The following is a 15,365-nucleotide window of genomic DNA, read 5'->3' as shown; positions in this document are numbered from 1 at the left end:
TCTTCAGACTTCAATTCAAACGAATCTTGCATATCATATTTATTGCAGTAACATTTTACCATGTGCACCAGCAGTGTGCTAAATAGCCACTGGCCCGCTAGCCCTTGGCTAGTAAAAATCCAGTCGGGCCAGTAAATCTCCACAGTCACTGTTCCGACTGGATTTCCATGGGGTCACTTTGTAAATATATCACTCTCTCCGACTTGTTCAGTTATAATGCACTTTTAAATCATGCAAGATTATGGCCTGATACAAATGTTCATCATATTAGCAGCTTAATGCTGACCCCCGTGTCTCCATTCAAATTTCGGGCTAGTGAAGTATTTTGTGGGCTAGTAACTTTAAGGCATAGCTAGCCCGACTGGTTAGCAAAATTTGGAAACTATTTCGCACACTGGACTGTACTAGAATTTAACATGTCATAACGTTAATGTTTACACCATTAAATGTATTTATCTTCAGTCTTCAAACAAACAGTAAAATCCGCCTTTGATCTTGGATAAACGCTGTAAAACAAACATACTATCACCCTTATAACCTGCCCTATAGACGAAATACAATGTAGAGGTTTTACACAACTGGATATAGACGTAATAAAAGCCAAGACACAACATAACTTGCGCAGCTTTGGCTCTAGCGACTGGGTTATTTCCTCAGGTAGTGGGGTCTGACAAGTGTTTACTTAAATACTCAGATTTAGATTTCCCCCGTCATAATGAGGTTTAGCAATATTCCAGCAATATCACGGCGAGGACACCAGAAATGGGCTTCACACATTGTACCCATGTGGGGAATCGAACCCGGGCCTTCGGTGTGACGAGCGAACGCTTTAACCACAAGACCAATTCTAACCCGGATCTTGACGGGTGTAATACATTTTGAAATTTTATACTTGCATATACTAGAAATTAAAGCACTTAAGATACACTACTGTAAAAACGTAACACATACTTTGAGTTGTTTTATTCCAACTCAGGTACGTCATATTGTTTATGCTGCAACTGGAGGACCGTACAGCTGATTACAGACGGGGGACGTACCTTTCACAAGACCACAAACATCACTGCATAAACATCCTCGGAACGCCGGTTTCCCCTTTCAACCTTAACGAGCAGATGGAAGTGACGTTACCCGCAGCAAAGAGCGCATTTATACTGTTTTACCACACCCATTTCTAGGTACATACACTCAAGCCAACGTCTTGACTGACTGAATGGACACGTGGGCGACATTTCCTCTCCACAATATAAACTGAAAATATATCACCATGGAATAAACGTGTCATCGTTGTTTCTCTTTTGCTGTGCTCGTCAAACATGGGTATATTCATCTTTGCCGTTTATTCTAAAAATCATTGAATACAATATTATATTTTACGCATTTTTGTTTGCACACATATATTACTTGTACTTTGTTAACAAATAAGGAGCTCCCTTTTCTTATCAATAAAGACTTTCGTGCGACCAAGTCAACTAAAGAATTGGCTCGTCGTGCTGGCATCCTTAGTTAGAATCCTAGATTCGACCTGATAATGTTGCATACTTTCTAAGCACCATACCCTGCCCGTGGGCTTCACAATACTTAGTTTGTATCGAGTACTGTCTGCGTGAAATGCCCCTGGGAAAAGACTTACTTTAGTCATGAGGGAGACATGGTTTTGCATGTTTGTTTCACCCATGTAAGACACCAGGTATATAACGGCAGATTATACATAAGGTAGCTTGGGCCAGACACAAGGTCGCGTTATGTGTCACGCCCCACTACGCCGGGATGCGATAACCTGTCATGGAGTCGAACAACCCGAGCCAATGATAACCGCATTTTACAAGCACGGGTTGCTGTGACCTTCTCTAACCTGCATTTTAGCTGTATAAAGCGCAGTACAGACCCGTGCTTGTAGATCTTTTATTGGCGTAAACAGCAAAACTCCTAATTTGGTTTAAACATATTTATTCATGAAGATATGAATGGATTGGTCAACAAGCTCTGAAGAGCTTAACTCCTAATTTGGCAGTAAGGGGTGATATCCAATCGAATCCAATGACAAGTTGCGTTATAGGATATTCGTAAAGAGCATTCTAAGGGACATAACTCTATGGGGTTTAATGCAACGTTGCATTAATGCATCCGAACTTTTAATTTCATATTGTAATCTTAATACGTAATTTTTTTCGGAATAAATTATATGGTAGCTTCGCTGGGGGCTGATAGTTAGTATTAGTGAGAGAAATGCAATATTGATTTTTGGAGAAGTGTGGCGTGATAGTGTGCCTTTAAGGTAAACATGCATTTCTGAAACATAAGAAACGATCACAAAAACATTATTGAGAATTGCGGTTATGTCGTGATGAAAATGGATGCTATCGCTGCTTTATAATACATCTAGAGATTAAGTTTGGTTTGGTTGTTGTTTAACGCCGCACTCAGCAACATACTAGCTGTATGACGGTGGTCTGTAAATAATCGAGTCTGGGCCAGACAATCCAGTGATCAACAGCATGCGCATCTATCTCAGCAATTGGGATACGATGACATATATCAACCAAGTCTGGTTGATCACCGATGATAGTTTACAGTAATTCTCAGGGTTTATTCCCAGAGTGGCCTCTCTGTCTAACAACCAAATCCAGGGTCCACTCCGGGACAACTCGTTAAGAAGGTGTGAACGTGGGGGCCAGTGTGGGACAAGTTATTAGTTCTCAAAAAAGAGAGTTAATCTACTACTGTGAGTAGAAGGTGACTGCTGACGCTGTTAGCAAAGAGAGGCCAGTGCGGGATGGTGTTAACAAGGCGTGAAAACTCCGGGCATAAACCAATTCTCAGATCATCACGACAAACATGGGTTCATGAGTATGTGCTGAAATGACATTGCTTTTCTCACCTGATGCAATTTTTTTTATGTTCAGTAATCTTGGTGCGAGAGGTCTCTAAAATATTAGCTGATCTGTTTACAGAAGATCGGTAAAACATCCGAGTCACGATGCTGATGTGTTGTCAATGCATATTGCCCTTTGGTCATCCTTTTAAACATTATTTGCAAATAAGGCTAAACAGATCCTATGCACATACATTTTCAAGAGCGTAATGGTTTAGCACAGGGAGGAAAGAGCATTTCCATAAAGATTAGGCTCTATCAATATGAAAACTGAAAAGGCGACTTTACCTATCTCATTACCAGTTTCACATGACATATCAACAGTTCAACGTACGCATGCTGAAGAATATATCTTCAAAGCTTAATTGAGGACCAGTTGTAAAGGTAAACGTTGTAAACATCCGGGCAAAACAGAGTGACTCTTGTGTTTGATGGTGGCTTAAATGTTTTTCGATGTTCATATGTTTGAAAGGGTGTCGTGGTTGGAACCTCAACACATTCAACGCTGCAGGGCGATAACCAGCCAAGACACCGCGGGCTAGTGTCATTGCATTAAAATGTTCTGGTTGATTGATGTTAAAAGAGTTACGTATTCAGTGTTTAGGCCACTTTTTATTAAGCCTAATTACGTTTTTATTACCTTTTTAGTTTTGGGGTGAAATCCATTTGTAAGGTTTATACGGTCGCTCCTTTTATCGCATGCATAGTATTGGTTTCTCCATGGGGTACAGCCACCGAATACACATAGTGTGCGTCGGGGTCATATTTGCATCAGATGCAAATGGGAAGGTCGGGTAGGTAATACTTTGTGTTTACAAACAAATACACTGCAATATTTGTTATCATAAGGGAACTAGCGATCAATGTATTTAATTATAGTGTTTTACTGAGACACAGCAAATATGTTTCAGTTTTGAGCAGCTTTGGAGAAATAACTTGCAGAACAATTTAGCGAGGGCACTAGCCTAACCGAGTGGGATCTGTTTAAAATATCTGTTCGTGTAGACCTCTGCGGATTGGTCCTCTCCGCCTATTTAAACAGTTGGATGTGTCCGAAATATGTCCGATTTGTTATTCTATTTCATATAATTCTTAATTCTTCAAGGGGAGGTGGGGTCACCTAGTGGTTAAAGCGTATAAACATAAACATCGCACAAATTGCAAACAACTTGGTGACACTGTTACTGTTATAACAACATGATGCCAAGGTTAGCTTTTGCATTTTCACATCTACCTTCCATATATTTCTGGTAAGAGGCGACAAAAGAGATCGGGTGGTCAGACCTGCTGACTTGGTTGACACATGTCATCGAATCCCAATTGCGTAGATCGATAGTCAAGCTGTTGATCATTGGATTACCTGGTCGAGACTCAATTATTTACATACCATATAGCTGGTACATTAAACAACAACCAACTAGGAATACAAAACGTTTCTTGTTTCTTTGTGGGTAACAGTATTTAAGCAGTCACATTTTGGGTCTTCGTCCCGGTACCACGGAGATTTTACTGATCTACGTTTCACAGTGTGAAACCTCCTTACATACATATAACTGAAAACACACATCATCAAGACACCGTGTACGATATACGCATTATGTAGAAAAACGCACGTTAAATCTCCAAATCATCATCATTATCATCATCATTTATTCAAAGTGTCATAAATTTTAATTTCTTGAGTTGGTTCGGGAACCTGTCTGTTCAGACTAAAAACAAACTTTCAAAAATCGTTAACACTGCGTCTAAAATTATTGGGCTTCCTATCGAAAGTATCGGCATTTGTTATGAGCAGCAAATTTCAAAAAAGGCAAACAAAATTTTAAGTGATCCTACTCACATACTCTTTTATGAATATTCATCATTACCTTGTGGACGCAGGCTGTGTATGCCGACGTTTAGAACTAACAGGGTTCGTCACTCATTTGTTCCAGCTAGTATTAGATGCAAATTAACAACAAATTCTGTGAATGACTTGTCTTTTAATTGTCAAAATTCTATTCAATATCTATGTTTGTGTACAAAATTGATGTATTTATATCCTGATTATTTCATGATTACCATTTGCAATGTTATGTATGGCTGCTTTATGAATGAAAAAGTGGAGAACGTATGATGCAAAACAAATTTCCCTTGGGACAATAAAGAATGATCTTATCTTATCTTATCTTATCATCAAGACACTGACTGATATCTTATGAGTGAGTGAGTGAGTGAGTTGAGTTTTACGCCGCACTCAGCAATATTCCAGCTATATGGCGGCGGTCTGTAAATAATCGAGTCTGGACCAGACAATCCAGTGATCAACAGCATGAGCATCGATCTGCGCAATTGGGAACCGATGACATGTGTCAACCAAGTCAGCGAAACTGACCACCCGATCCCGTTAGTCGCCTCTTACGACAAGATAGTCGCCTTTTTATGGCAAGCACATGGGTTGCTGAAGACCTATTCTACCCCGGATCTTCACGGGTCTGATATCTTATGCCTGGACCAGTACTCTCGACATGTAGTAATAGCCACAGGGGTTGGAATCACTGTTTGGACAATAATTTTTTAATCGTATATTGTTTTATGTTATGATTAACATATATTTCAAATTTGAACGATATCGGTGAAGAAATTAATATTTTAGAAAATTATACCGCTACACTCGTTACATAAAATACACAAGGGACGACACTCGCGATGCTAAAAACCTGATTGAGAGGGGTTTTCGGTATCCCGATGGTTAACGTGCTCAGGCCATATTTGTGGAAGAGCATGACAACACATCGTCCTGAATCGTAACCTATAGCTAAGGCGCGACAAGTGGCATACTAATCACAAATACCCCCTTAACACACACATACACGTCATTGTGAATCTGACCTTCAGTGCCATAAAACATTGGTAACATCTGGAAATGTTTAGATAGCAAGAAATGTACACATCTCTGTCTTTCATGTAAAATCAATACATGTTTATGATCGGTTGATCAATAGTGTGTATTGGGTTCTTGAAGCTGAAACCACCGAATGAAGATTCTCATAGTCACGACTCTTGTTTAAGGATGCAAGTAGAAACCATCGTTGATTCACGAGGGACACACAACCCTAGATTCCCAAAACTGACTTGGTTTTGATGAGTGTACAAGGGTAACAGTGTGTTGTCTATGACGTCAGGGCACAATTGTCCACAGCAGTGGGAAAAACTGAAATAACAGAAACTTTATTATTTCTCATCGGAATAAAGATTCAGGGTAGGCGGAATATGCAAAACACAGAAAGGACTACGGGTAGATTATGTTCGGGTCAGTGATAATTATAACAGTTCTCCCCCTTCCGCTGAACACAACAAAATACCCAACCATAACATATCGGACTGACTGAGAATATGGGTTTGCCAGCATCCATGTTCAATATATTATTTCTTATTTATCATTTCTCATTGGAATGAAGATTCAGGGTCGGATGGATATGCAAAATACAGAAAAGACCACGGCAGATTTATGTTCGAGTCAGTGATAATTATAACATGTATTTGTCGCGAAAATTGACTTTGTCCTTAGTCACACATGCTTTCATTGTGTGTCATATTTATACAAAGACTGAATCGTTGTTCCTTCTGTCAACAGCTGATATGTCTGTCCATAATTCAATTAACAGCTGTTGTGGTATTTTTAACATAAAACAAGAATCAGTCATTGATCGCTGACTAGGTGTCCCCCCAAAACCCAAAACTTCCACAGCGTATAAACAACCAAATTTCTGGTTGACTGCACACACTTTAGCATACTGATTACTTCAGTCTGTAATGATTTAAACCATTAGTCAGTAGTGAATACAAACAATCACTGAGTAATATATTAAAAAAAATACCTATCTTTTCTAGTTAGATATAACAGTCTATGTATAACATTTATACGTATGTCCAATAGTGTCTAAGATTTCAACCGCAAATTTGACAATCATAAGCCTGTCACTCTGTCCTGTTGTTGGAGCAAGTGGACGGTTCCGTCTCTGCTGTACTTCTGTCTTGATGCACCTGAAGAGTCTGGCGTAGAAGAACACGGCTGTGATAGGGCCGTTACGATTGAGACATTATATACCGCCACAGTGTCTCTGACGTAACATGCAGTCTTTACCTGACAGGGACATCCATAAGTAACTCTTTTGCCTATTACATATTCTTTAAACATTCTGAAATATCTGACTAACATATTTCATTAAATTATCTTTAAAAGTAAATATATAAAACTGTCTATTATTTAAAATGTCACTACCGTTATTGTGTCACTACCATAACAATTAATGTCCACACCACAACATTATCAATTTCCTTATTTAATTAAAATTGATTTATGCGTTTATGTCAGAAATTTTTAGTGCGAGTATGTTTGGTAGTAGAGCTTCAAGTATGCATAATACAATTCATATTCTCATTTAGAATTTTTTGCTACATATTACTTTATATTTGCAAATCAGAATTGAAAGGAATTGTTTGGCTTGTTGGCCCATTGCAATAAATATTAAATGTTAAAACCCATTAGGCTTGTTATATTGTAAAACTACATATTTTAATATACATGTACATTAAATGTACGTTAAGCTTGCAGAATTTATGTTTTGTTTCTTCAGAATACTATGAATGTAATCAACAACATTTCAAGGTAAAACAAGAAAACACAATTTACAATTTTTGCCTACATGAAATATGCACGAATTTATATTATATATAGTTCAGATTTATTAACTAACTGCTCCCTTCTCTACTAAAATCTCTACTCTGCTAAGTCAGGTGATGAATGATTATCTGTTGTTTCAGTTCAGTCCACTTCCTGGGCTATCCTATTACTTAAAAGGGTTGATAATGAGTTGTTGTTTTAACAATGTTTGGTAGTACTTGGGTGTGGAAGTTTTGGGATATAACCCTTACTCATAGAAAACTCCAAATAGCATTCTAAACCTGTGTATAACGGTTCATTGTTGCTCGCTGGTAGTACAGGGGTATGCACATGAGAACACCGAGAACAAGTAGGGTTGGTTTAAATGAGCGCTCATCATGGTAATACAAACCAGTAATAGCGATTTGAAACTATGATCGTTTGTTAAACAACTTTTATCCAAAGTTGAATAACATTCTGAGATTTAAATGTTCATTTGGCAAGGTAAAATTATTCGAATTCGCTATCTTAATTTCACTTTATTCGATTTACATTTGTGTTTAAAGTGAAATTCATCGGTACGTTTTCACTGCAAACAGACTATAATAACAAAATTCTACTTCACGGGAATATCCCAATTTTATATGGGATTCCACGGGAATGCCCAGTGGTGGAATTGTGTTTGGTTTCCTGTCATATAAACCTTTATATAGGGTATAGAAGACAGTGTTATATGCTGGATTCGAATTATTGAAGTTTTGTGATATATTGTAGGGCCATTTTAATTCGTCGTAAATGAAGATATGGTTCATTTGCCTCAACGCACAGACTATCGATGGGCGAGGTCCTGAAAGCACCTTGCATAATCTCGGACCTTGATGGTGATAATTAACATAGCAAAAACAATTATATGGGTCATGGGTCTTAAATTTGACAACAGCCTCCCAAACACCCTCGAGTTATTCTCTGTAAGAGGGTGAGGAGTGCTTGAAGAATGTCAGCGAGGAGGACCAACCCTATCATAAAACAAAATGACTGTATTACCCAAATATACTAACGTTAGGAAATCTACGTTTCATCCGGCGGCCATATAACAATCACGGATTCAAACCTACTGAATGAATTTGAATGGTCAGTTCATGATGACCTCTGTAGAAGTGACCATTTTCCTACAATTCTATCAAAGGTATGGAATATGATCCAGAAAATAAAAGGTAAGGGCGCTCAATCTAGCATTAAGCATCTTAAAGATGGAGACGAATTATTAACTTGTAAATCTGATATTGTAAATAAACTTGGAGAAACTTTGGCCAAACATTCTTCCTCATCGAATTATCTACCTCAATTCCAAAATTATAAAAAAAACAGGAAATGAAAACTATTAATTTCATTTCAGATAAAGGGGAATATTACAATGAACTATTTTCTATTCATGAGCTTCATACTGCTCTTGACCAGGCTCACGATACTGCTACAGGGGCTGATAACATACATTATCAGCTTCTGAAGCACTTACTGGAATCATGTTTAGGGACCCTCTTAAACATTTTTGATGATATTTGGACATCTTGAAATTTTCCTTCTTCATAGCGCGATGATATTGTTGTTCCCATCCCTAAACCTGGACGTGATCATACTGATCCTTCGAATTATCGACCAATCTCACTAACTAGCTGTGTTTGCAAGGCCGTTTGCCTCAATTTATATCCAACTTTTAAACTGACAGGCACGTTCAAGTCCGCATGGGTTCAAACCTGTCTGATCATTACAATCAGGACCAGGGTGTCCCACAAGGCAGCATTTGTCTGTCACACTTTTTTAGTCTAAAGATAAATAGTTTGTCCAAGGTTTTAAATGATTCAATCGATGGGTCGCTGTTTGTGGATGATTTTAATGTTTCTTGTCGTGGTAAAAATATGTATACTATTGAACGGCAACTGCGATTGTGTTTAAACAAAGGAAATAAATGGTGTCTTGAAAACGGCTTTAAATTAAAAAGTCAAAAACTAATTGTATACACTTCTGTAGAAAATATAAGCCACATAAGGACCAAGAACTAAATTTAAATGGCACTCCAATCAAAGTTGTCAAAGAGGCCAAGTTCTTGGGTCTATTTTTCGACTCCCATTTAACTTTTCTGCCGCATATTAAATCCCTTAAAAATAAATGTCTTAAGGCACTGGATTTATTGAAAGTAGTTTCTAATTCAAAGTGGGGAGGGGATCATACTACCCTCCTCCACCTATATCGATCACTAGTCCGCTCCAAACTTGATTATGGCTCCATCGTATATGGTGGAGCCTGCAACAGCAACCTAAAACTATTAGATTCCATTCACCACCAAGGCCTAAGACTTTGTCTTGGGTCTTTTTAGAACTTCTCCTGTTGACAGTCTCTCTGTTGAGGCAGATGAGCCATCACTTAACCAACGTCGTATAAAATAATCCTTACAGTATATAACAAAACTCTATTCTAACGAGTCTAATCCTGCATTGAACTGTGTTTTCAATCCTCTTTATGAGGATTTATACAGCAAAAAGGCTTAAGAATTAAGCCATGTATTGCTACTGCCGGCATTGAGCTGGAAAATATAGCTCCTTCCCGACTTCTTTCTTCTCCTCCTTGGCAAATGGTTCGGCCACAAGTCGACCTAACATTAACTACATTTAAAAAATCAGAAAGTAATGAATTACAATATAAACAAGAATATAATCAATTAAAAAGTAAATATAATACTTACAAATCCTTATTTACAGATGGATCCAAGGATTGTGGCGCGGTGGCATGTGCCACTGTCATTGGATCCAGAACAATATCTTCTCGACTACCAAACAACAGCTCTATTTTCACAGCAGAAGCTAACGCCATATTAACAGCTCTTAAATATATTAATAAACACCGTAAAAATAAAGAATACATAATATTTTCCGATTCTCTTTCGTGTCTTCAGGCTATTAAAAATCTTTCTTGTAAACATCCACTTTTATTAGAAATTATTGAATTGTATAATGAGCTTGCTACTGGCCAATGCGACATTATCTTTTGTTGGTTACCCAGCCGCGTTGGCATTTCTGGGCATACAATGGCCGATCTTGCTGCTAAGGCAGCACTCAACAAATCTGTGACACCACTTCTGATCCCATACTCTGATTACAAAGCTGCTATTAGATCTTATATCCGTTATCTGATGCAAAAGAAGTGGGACAGCCAAGTAGGTATCAATAAATTACATGCAATAAAACAAACTATCGGTTACACCTACTTGAGTTGTCAGTCCAGATTTGAAGAGGTCATCATACGACGATTTCGTATTGGCCACACACGATACACTCATGAGTACCTATTAAAAAGGTGAGGATCCTCCGTTTTGTATCCCTTGTGACTGACTGACTGAGTTTAGTTTTACGCCGCTTTTAGCAATATTCCAGCAATATCACGGCGGGGGACACCAGAAATGGGCTTAAAACATTGTGCCCATGTGGGGAATCGAACCCGGGTCTTCGGCGTGACGGGCCAACGCTTTAACCACTAGGCTACCCCCACCGCCCCATATCCCTTGTGATGAAAGGATCACAGTCAAGCATGTCTTGCTTGACTGCATTGAATATTCCATCACAAGGGATAACTATTTCGAAGTAAACACTATGAAGGATCTTTTTAATAATGTCAGTTCTCATTTAATTATTGCATTTTTAAAAGAATTAGATTTGTTAAGTGATTTGTAAATAGATATATATTTTATTATTGGTAGTTTGAATTAGTAATTGAGATTGTTAGTGGCTGTACCCTCAAAGGGGGTTGAAGTATTGTAAAATTATTGTCCTCCTGAGAGGGTACGTAAGTCCCAAAACATTTAGTCAATTTGAGTGTACCTGGTTTTTAATCGTAGAATATGTGTGCTTTTAATTTATGGCTAGATTTCTCTTCTGTCGCCAATGGCTGAAGGGATGGTGTAAATCCAACTAGGGTCCATGCAGGTAGCAAAAGTAATGTAAGTCCCCATGGTCCCTGGAATGGTGATTTACCTTCAGTTATAGGCGATTCATAGTCCATTTTTATATTGTATTGTTTTCCCCTATAGTTATAACGTTTTAGATTTAATTACTAGTTTTACATACATATCTGTGATATTCTAGTTGTTTTACTGTCCTTCGTCGGCAGGTTTTTTATAATATACATATGTTTCATTTCAAACTCAAATATGTTCTCGTCACGATATGGCTGAAATATTGCCGATGTGACGTTAAATAATAACTCACTCACTCACTCACCTTTGGCCGGAGTTCCAAATATTTGATACCGAAAGCCTGTCAGTTAACTCAAAGGAAATAGCCCTTGTGTTTTACAATGATCTTAATCAAAGTCACGATGAAGCATAGGTTGGCATGTGTTTTCCAATATGATTAAGTCAGTGAAATGCTAATATTTACCAAACACAATTCTAAAGGAGCCTTTCTTCAAGCAGTGACTTAAAGCCATACATAGCTAGACTTGCTTAGATCATAGACTTCATATAAGGCATCATAGATATTTCACAAACATGGTACAGGACCCTTAGCCTCATTAGCGTATGGCCTCACCACTTGCGAATTAAGCGTTGGCAGATGTAAATGTTACTGAAGATGTTGGTCCCCGCCAGCCAGGGCGTGTTGAAGTATCGTCCATTAGTGAATATATTTAGCACTTTCCTGCTGTATCCAGAGTTAAGGCTGTGGAAGAAGTGACTTACCCCATATATGCCCTGGGCTCCGTTTCACAAAGCGATTTTGGTGCTACTCCTATATGCTATAACATAGACTTACGACCGTCGTAGAGCTATGATTGCTTCGTGAAACGTGTCCCTGTCTGGTTGGCTGGATTCTTTTACGTGTTGTACAAGAGCTTCATGACTTGGTCGGATGGCGTGTTTTGAGCGTTACTGCAAGCACTACAACATCTGCAGCTAGTGTTCGTGACATAATCATGAACAACATGAAGTATGATGTAATTATCGGTTTCTTGATAACAAGAGACAAGTGAAGACATATTCATCAAGTGTTTTGACTGTACCAGGTTTTAACTATTTAACAGTGATTGCTCTGTCAATATTTAAAGTGGTAACAGTTGGCTCTTCTGATATTGCTGTAACATATGCATCTATATGTGCCGTTTTGTACCAGTCAAAAAGCATCCATATTCTGATAGGGGTGGTGCCTGCTTTTCATGCTGATCAGAATTATCTAAATTTGTGACTGACGCCTAATGTACACTCTGATAAGAGTTGTACGTCACTCTTCATTCTTTTCAGCTCTGCTTTACCCTTTTACGGCTTTTTTATCAATCAAAGTTAAAATAATACGTAAAAGACACATACTGTTAATAGGCTTTGTTCTGCCCGTAAAGGTTCCTTTGTAAAGGTCTAAAAATACTCTGTTCCTATCATGGGTCCCATGTCCTGTCACAACATTGGTACTAACGTGTACATTAACCACATGGCTATTGGTCCACTTGAGAGGAATCTTGTGGCCAACAAGAAACCACATGATCACCGGTGAAGTGAAGTGTCGTCCAAGTCTTGGCAGACTGAAGAACACCAATGACCATGATGATACGGTGTAAATTCGTCTGCCAAGACATCAGTACGATACACCACGCCCACGAGTTGCAAGGGGAGTTGGAGTCTCTCAAACTCTCCATCATTACCATTTGAAAGGTAGGGTTCATTGGTCTCATGAAAGTCGCTTTCTTCTACAAGTTGCCCACGGTCGTCGTACCATCAGAACATGATCTATGCAGCTGAACCCATCAGTGATGGTGTGGGGTTGCGTTTCGTGTGGCTGCAAGTTGGATCTCATTACAGTACCTGGGAAACACAAAGGTCAACGTCTTCGACAGGAAGTACTGGATACGGTCATGGTGCCTCATTTTGTTAACTTTGCCAGTCGTCAGATATTCTTCCTAGGTCGTCTCGTGCCGTCATCACCCTTTTTAGAGAACAATTCCATCGAAACATTACCTTTGCCCTCAAGGAGCCCCGATATAAACCTCCTTGAACATCTTCCGGACTATGTTAGACGACAAGTTTGAGCTGATCCATATCCTGTTCAAAGTAATAATTGAGGCATACGCTGTATCGGGAACGGGAGAGGAAGCATATACTAATAATACGATGCTTGATTGGCAGTATGAGGAGGAGACTGGCAGATGTTCTAAGTCCGAGGGATGGCTACACGTGATACTGGTGTGGTCGCCTGTGGTGGTTCATAGAATCAGAACGACCATTGTTTAAAAATTGTGCTACAATCAGATTTGTGGGGTAGTCATGGCGATCATACTTTCCAGTATTGTTGATGTTCACGTTTTTGTGTATTCGTCTGATATTGCAGACATGTACGGACCATGTTTCAATTTCAGTTTTGTTTTTGTTGAAATCAGAGTAAAATGTGTTACTGTTATCATTTTGATCCGTGTAGGTTTTGGTTTTCAAAGTATATGCACCAACAAGTGTTTTCGGACTCATCTTAAAATGTTATTTCATTATTCAATCTAATGGTTATATTTAATTATGTCGTTAAGCATGAAATCCTACTTTGAAATCATGCTCAGGAATGTCTGCATGTCATAGCATAACAAGGCTTCTTATACTGCAAAATACGATGATCAAAGGTATAGCTTTATGTGAAATAAACGCCTAAAGTTGGTTAATACGAAACACAGGAAAATCTACGAAGAGGAACACTTTCTATGGATAGACAACTTCTTTATTCTAATAGATGCCTTGATTACATACTGGTAAGATGTAGGGTAGTCTGTCATACAGACCCTGAAGCAAATGTATAAAGAAAGCCCACGCAAGTCTAGAAATTGTGGCAAGTCTAGATTTCCACAGCTTCTGAAAGTCTCAAGGCTCCTTTTCATTATGTTATATTTTTTTATTATGAACTATTTTTTCTGTAATATATGTTCATTTCAGAGACTTCAGAGACCGGTTGCTAGTCTACATGAATGGATGTATACGTAATAACCTCGATCTCTGTTGATTGTCTCTAAGATGTTTCTTATCCTGTAGTTATAATCTGATCGGTTGGCTGCAAGGATGTTAAAGGGATGAATATACAATGTCATTTAGAAAGTGGTCAAATGTAACATCATGTTATATTTGGGATTATACTTTCCTAGTAAAACACAGATTCTAATATTTTTGTTAGATTGAATCCCACCCGGGATTCGAACCCACACCCTCAGAGTCAGGCACCTAATCGCCAGTACACAAAGTCAGCCGCCTAACCCGCTAAGCCACTAGTAGACTCTGTACTGACTGAGAAAGTGTAATCCAAACAATATATAATATGTTACAGATGCTGAAGCTGTCTATCGAGAAAAATTGTTCCTCTTCATCTTGCAGCTTCTAATTGCCACTTAAAGAGGCTATACGAAAGTCCAGTCATAGCATATATTTCCTATTGTATTTGCCTTTCTCTCAGTGATAGCGGGCACCCTTGAAGAGCAACGTCCTCGTGGTGGGTGCTAGCTCTTCACCCCCGTGTGGACCCGGGGGCATATAGGTCCACAGTACCCCATTGCTGGTCGTAAGACAGAATTGGGCAATCTGCTTGCCGTGGGTTGCGCCGTGGGTTGAGGACGGTAGTCTGGTCGTTGAGGGCAATGGTTCCAGGAATAGCGTTCCTTTGCCCAAAACACAACTTCGACCCTTACTTCACCGAGACGGGTGGTAGAATGGGCCCGGTCCTATCATTCGGCTGGCCATGCCATGCCCTGAGCACTATATTTCATTGCTCTATCATTATTTGGCTTGGTTTTATTTGGACACAATATTGACCTGTTTTGTTTTGTGTATATATAATA

Source organism: Haliotis rubra, unplaced genomic scaffold (genome assembly GCF_003918875.1).
Source record: "Haliotis rubra isolate DU_JTF1 unplaced genomic scaffold, ASM391887v1 Scf544, whole genome shotgun sequence".
Classification (NCBI taxonomy): domain Eukaryota; kingdom Metazoa; phylum Mollusca; class Gastropoda; order Lepetellida; family Haliotidae; genus Haliotis; species Haliotis rubra.
Note: the sequence above shows the minus strand (reverse complement) of the source record.